Raw genomic sequence first — 8,272 nt, 5'->3', positions numbered from 1 at the left:
TGACATTTTAAATAAACACTTATAACTTATAAGTTATCTTTTGAAAACAAATCAATTAGACCAAGTCTTTTAACCAAAAATTCATGTTGTTGTGACCCAAGGGATTTAGTTAATAAATATGCATTTTGAAAATTAGATTCAATTTTTGAAACCTTTAAAATACCATTTTCAATTTTTCCCTCACAAAATGAAGATCAATCTCAAAATGCATAGTCTTCTCATGTAAGGCAGGATTTAATGCAAGTTTGATAGTAGATTCATTGTCACACAAAATATTAACATGAGTCAGATTATTAACGCCTAAATCATACAACAACTTTAAAATCCAGATTGTCTCACTACTAACGGTTCCCAAAGCACGATACTCGGACTCTGTTGAAGATCTTGACACAGTACTTTGTTTTTGACTTTCCAGGAAACAAGAGAGTTTCCTAAATACACCAAATAACCAATAACTAACGTACGAGTATTGAGGCATTTTGCCCAATCTACATCAACATACTTAACAAGACACAGTTGTTTAGACCTTCTAATATGGACTCTTTTACCAGAACTAGATTTAAGATACCTTAAAAGTCTTAAAGGTAATATTCAAGTCAGACTTACAAGGTTTATGCATTTGCTGGCTTAATCAGGTCAAGTAATAGTTAAATAGATCAACTTTCCAACCAATTTTTGAAACTCAGTTATATTAACAAAATTATCATAATTGTCAATATCACAATCTCTTTTAATAACTCAAGACAATATTTCATCTGATTTAAACAAATTCCATTTTCATATTTAATAACCTCAATACCAAGAAAATATTTTAACTCTCCTAAATCTTTGATTAAAAACCGAGTTTTGAGAAATACTTTGACTTTATATATTTCTTCTTTACAATTTACTGTTAGTATTATATCATCTACATATATAATAACAACAACAATGTTATTTTCATTTAACAAACAAAGAATAATTATTAATACTTTGTTTGAACCCAAAAACAGAAAGAGAGGAACAAAGCTTTTCATTCCACTTCCTAGGGGTCTATTTAAGCCCATATAAAGATTTTATTAACTTACAATGTAACATTTGTTTCCTAGGTATTCCCTTTTTATATTAATTAATGTTTTCTTTCGCAAAATGGTCCTATGATGGTGTAAGATTGCTTCTTACGCAGGGCGTACGAGGGATTAAAGACATGGGGGGTTTAAAGCGCTATGTAGGGCGTACCAATCCATATGTAGGGCATAGGTGTGCAATATCCAAACCCTAAATTTTTAGGGTTGTGGCTCTATTTAAGGACCTTAACTCAATTGAGGCCTCTCTAACCTCAACCTCCACCCTCCCAATCACTCGTTTCGAAACCCTGATCCCTTGTAAGTTTGTTTGAGTTTTTTGAGTGTTTTTTGTGCATTTTGAAGAAGGAGAAGTCTATCTTTGAGGATTGGTGTGAGTCATAGCCTAGACCGAAATCTCATTTGGACCAAGAACATGCGAGGCCGAGATCACTTGGACCGAAATCAAGGTGATTTTGGTTGGAGCTTAGACCAAAATCATGGAGGTTTCGGTGAGGATAGGCCGAAATCATCAATTTAAAATGGTGGCACTTTTTCCAATGAGATAAATTACACAATCCAATAAATATCACATCACTCTTACAGTATATATATATATATATATATATATATATATATATATATATATATATATATATATATATATATATATATATAGGACCGAAAACACCTTCATAATTCCCATTTCAATCTTCAAATCCCTTATATTTTTCTCTCAAAACTCATACGTACATCTTCCAATCTTCAAACTTTCCTCAAGAACATCTTCAAATCTTCAACAGTTTACCCAGAAACACATTCAAACATCCCCAGGAAACAAAACACTTCAAGTTAATTATTAGGAAACTTGTAAGTCCTCTTGTTTAATCTAGTGTTATTATAACACTTACATATTAGTTCAACTAATTTATACATGTTATCATGTGTTAAAGACTATTAGGATACGGCTATCTCCAAGTGTTCTGACTCGAAAATCATCCCCATCATTTCGTTATCCAGCCAAGAACACACACGAGGTGAGTTCATACCCTTATAGTTTTCAAGAATTTCCTATGTTTTAGGGGGAATACAAGTAAAACACAAGAAAACTTGTGTTAATATACAAATCGTTATATATGCTTCCTTATATTTTATGCGAAAGATACTAAAATACATGAAATATCTTTATCTCTAAATTCAGGAACGTATACATACAAAGTTTTCGTATAAATACGCTATGGTTTTCTTACAATATATATATATATATATATATATATATATATATATATATATATATATATATATATATATATATATGAAACGGGTACAAATGGATTTCAATAATTAAGACTTTAACCTTTTTGTAATATGTTGAGCAAAAGGGTATAATTATATAAAAATACATATATAATTATTTCATTTCATTTTATTATCATAGTAAAAATGATAATGTACATATAAAGGATTCTTCAATACAACGAAACGTTTTTATAAACTATAATAGGTATAGTTTATGGGACATACACTCTATTTTACCATTTCGGGATACAATACAAAAATAATTATTTAAAGGCAAAATTATTTTACACCACGTAGCTACTATGGAAGGATAATACTTCCACATTACAAAATAGTTTTTCACTATACTACACGTAAACCGTCAATACGACATTGTGAGACATTCCTTCACCGTACTTACCAAAGAACGTACTAAAGTTCCTGTATTATAACCAGAATCTCCCGTAAGAGAGTGTGACACTTGTGTATAGATCTATACGGGACTGACAATCCCGCACCCTAACTGTTAGCTACAGTTGGACCGACAGGTCTGGGATGACAAATGTCGTACCATCCTGACGTCTGAAGAACGTCGTAGCAGGCCAACTAGGTCATTAACATGGTTATAATAACTCACAAGGGGTATTAACAAAACATTTGGTTTATGGGGCTAGTATACATTCAAATGGTTTTATTTAGATAAAACTACATTACACTATTTTCCAGTACAATACAGTTTATATTTCTGGAAACATGCATTCAAATGGTTTTATAAAGATATAAAACTACATTATACTACTTCAGAGTACAACAATACTTATACATTTTTCAGTCTTAAGGTATCTAAAACTACATCACATTTAAAAGAAAATATTGGATTTTCTGGAAGAACACACTATCATTTTAAAGGAACAATGACATATCTTTCTCATACAAAATGCTTATGAACTCACCAACTTAAATGTTGACACTTTTTCAAAACCACTTGTATTCTCAGAGAATCAGTAGACATGTACCAACACAGGTTTTGTGAAGATGGAGCGTAGCAGTGTTACGTCTTATATTTTTGTCGTATGTTTTTGGAGTCAAACAAACAATGAATCGAACTCAATGTAAATATTAAACTATCAATATGGTGGTTGCGATGCTTTGATCTCTATTATTCAATTGTTATGATACTGTACATGAAAGTCATCCACCCCCAGACGTTTCCGCCGTTTTACTCGGTTTAGGGGGTGACGGTGTGGCTCAAGATTTAAGATCCAGAGTATTTATCTCTTTTTCCAACTTCAGAAGGTATAAAGTTCTCACCTTTATGATTCATTGGGTTAGATATAGGTTAGCTTGTTGGTTTGCATGCTTCTAGTCCCATGATTTTGGTTCTTGAGAGTAAGAGCTACTTCAGAGCTTAAGGTTTTCATTTCTTGTTGTTTCTGAGGTTTGCATGTCATAAAAATGGGATCTTGGTTCCTTGGACATCATAGAGTTCTTCACATCACTCATAGTAATCGGTGTCCTACCATGGAGCATGGTATCAATGAAATTCTCATATGAGTTAGGAAGCGAACATAAGAGAGTGAGCACTTGATCTTCATCTTCAAACTTCACATCAACCCCTTGTAGATCCAAGATGATGTTATTAAAGTTATCCATATGATCTTTCACTTGGGTACTTTCAGACATTCTAAGAGTGTACAACCTTTGCTTCTGATACAACGTGTTCGTCAGTGAGTTGTTCTGGTACTTGTCATAAAGTTTATCCCAAAGCCTAGAAGTAGTTGTGTGATTCACTACCTCCCTCGGTACTTCATCTGTCAAGCTCAATAGAATGACACTATGTGCCATCGTCAAAATGTCCACCTTATTTTCAGCCTCCATGTCTTTAGGCAGTGTTGTCTCGCCATCCAGTGTCGCTGCACATCCTAGTTGAACCAGAAGATCCTTCATTTTCACATCCCACAATGTGAAGTCATTTGAACCATTGAATTTCTCCAAATCAAACTTGTGAGTAGACATCTTCAATCACAAAAATACAAACCGCAGATTTGATATCACTTGTTAGGAAGTAAAGTGGATAACTAGCAAAACTATAAACACACAAGACACAATATTTACGTGGTTCAGTCAATGTGACCTACGTCCATGGGCAGGAAGGGAGAATTCTTTGTTTCATAGATCTCAAACAGAGGTTACAAGTACAATTTTCATAGAGATTCACATAACACTCTAGAAATCAAGATACAAAATGACCTAGCATACATCCCAAATTATACTTGAGGGATCTGACCTATAACCCTAATGGGCCAAGCCCATTGGCCCATAGGCGCATGAAAGGTGTCAACCAATCACAATCCGCCATGCATGTAATAGCCCAAAAACTTAGGTAAAAATTTTCATTTAATAATTAGAAAGCACGTTCATAATTGTTTTCCAAAATTCCATTACATAACACATTGTTCAAAAGATCAGAGTATCCAAAATAACTAGTGCAGAAATACTGGAGAGTGCACGCTGCACCATCAATGTAACACCTCGATTCCTGGATGTGGAACTTGAGGATTTAGGGCCTACTCGACGAGTTTGTTGGCCCCAACTCGTCATGTAGGAGTTAATCAGGATGTGCGGGATATGAAGTCTACTCGTCGAGTCTGAGGACTGGACTCGACGAGTTGAGTTAGTTTGATGAAACCCTAATTATTCGGGCTTGCACCCTATTTAAAGGACTTTAACTCCTTTCCCCACCTCCCTCATCATTGTACCACCCTAAGACAAACCCTAATCGAGTACCGCCCATTTGAGACTGTTTGGAGCTAATGGTGGGTGTGTTTTGGTGCATTCCTTGAAGGAACATGAAGAGTGAAGAACTTGGAACAAGAATGAGTCTTTAGATCCAGCGTTCATACAGTTGTAGCATCCATATGGAGGTAAAAAGTATTTACCTTGGCTTACCATTTCTTAGATCTCTTCTTATGTGAGTTTATGAACATTTTGGTGCAAAATGAGAGCCATTCTTGGGTTAATCTTGTTCAGAGGGTGTAGTTGCAGATATGGACTCCTCTAAGCCCTCATGTACATAAAGTCTCAAGATTTATCAAGCTTTTACCCTTCTCTATGCCCTAAACCCTTCTTGAGCTTAGTTTTGGGTGTTTTAGCCTTGTGAGGCCTTGCATGATCGTAAAGTTAGCAATTTTACGTGGTAACTTCATCCTAGGAGGTTGGATCTGCAACGGCAAAGGGGTCTGTCCTTTTCGGGTTTGGAGTTCCTGTCAGTTTTGGATGTCTTGGGAAGGAGATCGTTATATGATATGAGATTTTCCGGTGGTCCTTCTCGGGTTATTTTTTCCGATCAATGTGTTGATAAAGAGTGATTTCGAGGGCGAAATCTAATTCAAGTGGGGGAGAATTGTAACACCCCGATTCCTGGATGTGGAACTTGAGGATTTAGGGCCTACTCGACGAGTTGGTTGGCCCCAACTCGTCGTGTAGGAGTTAATCAGGATGCGCGGGATATGAAGTCTACTCGTCGAGTCGGAGGACTGGACTCGACGAGTTGAGTCTGTTTGATGAAACCCTAATTATTCGGGCTTGCACCCTATTAAAAGGACTTTAACTCCTTTACCCCGCCTCCCTCATCATTGTACCACCCTAAGACAAACCCTAATCGAGTACCGCCCATTTGAGACTGTTTGGAGCTAATGGTGGGTGTGGTTTGGTGCATTCCTTGAAGGAACATGAAGAGTGAAGAACTTGGAACAAGGAGTCTTTAGATCTAGCGTTCATACAGTTGTAGCATCCATATGGAGGTAAAAAGTATTTACCTTGTCTTACCATTTCTTAGATCTCTTCTTATGTGAGTTTATGAGCATTTTGGTGCAAAATGAGAGCCATTCTTGGGTTAATCTTGTCCAGAGGGTGTATTTGCAGATCTGGACTCCTCTAAGCCCTCATGTACATAAAGTCTCAAGATTTATCAAGCTTTGACCCTTCTCTATGCCCTAAACCCTTCTTGAGCTTAGTTTTGGGTGTTTTAGCCTTGTGAGGCCTTGAATGATCGTAAAGTTAGCAATTTTACGTGGTAACTTCATCCTAGGAGGTTGGATCTGGAGTTTGGAGCATTGGAATCGACCAGAATGAGTTTAATAAGAAAAGGTTGAAGAACTCGACGAGTTGGGCATCCAACTCGACGAGTTGAGTTAGGTTTTCCCGTTTTTGGATTCAGAGTGAACTCAACGAGTTGGTGGGGTAACTCGACGAGTGGTTAGGGTTTTCCCCGATCTTCTGGACTCTGCATGGACTCGACGAGTTGGCTAGAAACTCGGCGAGTTGACTCGGGTTTTCGTGATTACTGAGTACCGAGGAACTCGACGAGTTCATGAGTTGCACTCGACGAGTTGGGCCAGATTTGACTGTTGACTTTCGTTGACTTTAGGGTTTTGGTCAGGCTGTGGATTTTGGAGGCTATGGAGGGGCGGAGTCTAGACCAACAGTTCGAGTGTGGGATACATTGCTTTACTATGCGAGGTGAGTCTTCTCACTATACTTACCTGAGTGGTAATATTGTGCGACCGGAGGGTCTTATATGAGTTATTGACCGAAAGGGTCTTATCTGAGTTACTGACCGGAGGGTCTTATGTGCTTATATTGAGTTATGTGATATCATGCATTTTGTCTTTGTGATTTATGTTGTATATTATTTCTATGTTTTATTGAGTTAGGACCGAAGGGTCCAAACCGAGTTGTGAGACCGGAGGGTCTTCATTGAGATACCGAACTGGAGGGTCCGACCCGAGCTGTGAGACCAGAGGGTCTTCATTGAGACACATGACCGGAGGGTCCATACCGAGCCATGAGACCGGAGGGTCCTCACTGAGACGCATGACAGGAGGGTCCATGTCGAGCTATAGCCATAAGAGGCTTATTATTTTTGTATGTGGTATTTTGGGGAACTCACTAAGCTTCGTGCTTATAATGTTGTGTGATATGTGTTTCAGGTACTTCTCAGGATCGCGGGAAGGCGTCGTCTTGATTGTACACACCAGCATGAGTTTATGTTTTGAGGATTCTGGGATATTATCAAACATTTTGTGGTCTTGTGTTCTAAATAATTTATACATTTGGGTTTTTGAGAAATGTGATATTGAGTTTATGTGGTTTTAAAAATGAAAATTTTGTTTGAAAATTTAGAGTGTTACAATCAAGTCGGGCCCTTGCCCTTAGAACCAGAAGTACCTGAAACACCCAACAAAACTGTAAGCACACGCTTAGTGAGTTTCCCAAAATACACAAAACACATAACTATATAATTCCATGCACATATACATATAAATCTGTCATGGAATCCCTTCATGGTCTTCAACCGGGATGCCATGGGCTACCCCCATGGTCTTATACCCAAGGGTCATGGGCTCCCCCTCATGGTCTTACTAAGTGCCATGGGATCCCCCCATGGTCTTCATGTAAATCAATACATACCAAATAACGAAACCATTGCATATTCAACTATATAATCTCGTATCAAGTAATGGGCCGACGTTGGTGCCTTCGACCCATTGGTATAGTGAGAAGACTCACCTTAGTCTATTGAAAACAAAAGTTGCTCGACCACCAGACCAAAATCCCATGCTGAAAAAATATACAAATAACCCTAATTAGGATTATAAATCCACTTAGTCAAAGAGTCTAAAATCCTAAGTCCAAATCCCTCCATGAGGGCCCAAAAGTCTTTCCTTCCTTAATGGGCCTAGGGTTAAAGTCTAAATATCTAATGGGCCACATGGCCCAATAAGGTCCAAACATGACATCAATAGCCCAAAAATAATTCCCAAGGCCCAACAACTCCAAACGGTCAAGGCCCAAAGCTAAGTGAAGTCCAATTAGCCCAAAAATCCATCAAAGCCCAACTCCCACAGCAGAGCGTACGCCTCGCTTTCCTCAGAAGTACGCTAAGTGTA

The sequence above is a fragment of the Lactuca virosa genome, chromosome 3, assembly GCF_052849685.1.
Source record: "Lactuca virosa cultivar CGN04683 chromosome 3, Lactuca_virosa_CGN04683_v6, whole genome shotgun sequence".
Taxonomy (NCBI): domain Eukaryota; kingdom Viridiplantae; phylum Streptophyta; class Magnoliopsida; order Asterales; family Asteraceae; genus Lactuca; species Lactuca virosa.
The sequence above is the reverse complement of the archived record's forward strand: the minus strand, read 5'-3'. Positions refer to the sequence as shown.